Raw genomic sequence first — 363 nt, forward strand, 5'->3', positions numbered from 1 at the left:
GTTGAAAGAATCCTAATAATTACTAATCAAACTGAATTAGCCTCTTCTGGAAAGTAATTAAAAGGAAAAAATACAAGGCAAGATTAAAAACAAGTTAGAACATATGTCATTAGCTTGTGTCAACCCACCTCAATGTAGTTTAAAATCAGCATACTGGCAATTTGCCTTCAGTTTTCAGCAGAGAGAAAACAACTATTTTCATCTGGCAAAGGCGATTAAATGCACAAGTTCCTCAGCAGATAGCCATATATGCCTCAGCACATTTGAAGTCCACAAGCATTGGGAAGAGAACCATATGGACTGCTTAAGGTTTATGTTTCACTTTTGGTTTTGGTTATTCAAATAATGTGAATTACACCTGCA

This window comes from Falco naumanni, chromosome 11 (assembly GCF_017639655.2).
Source record: "Falco naumanni isolate bFalNau1 chromosome 11, bFalNau1.pat, whole genome shotgun sequence".
NCBI classification, from domain to species: domain Eukaryota; kingdom Metazoa; phylum Chordata; class Aves; order Falconiformes; family Falconidae; genus Falco; species Falco naumanni.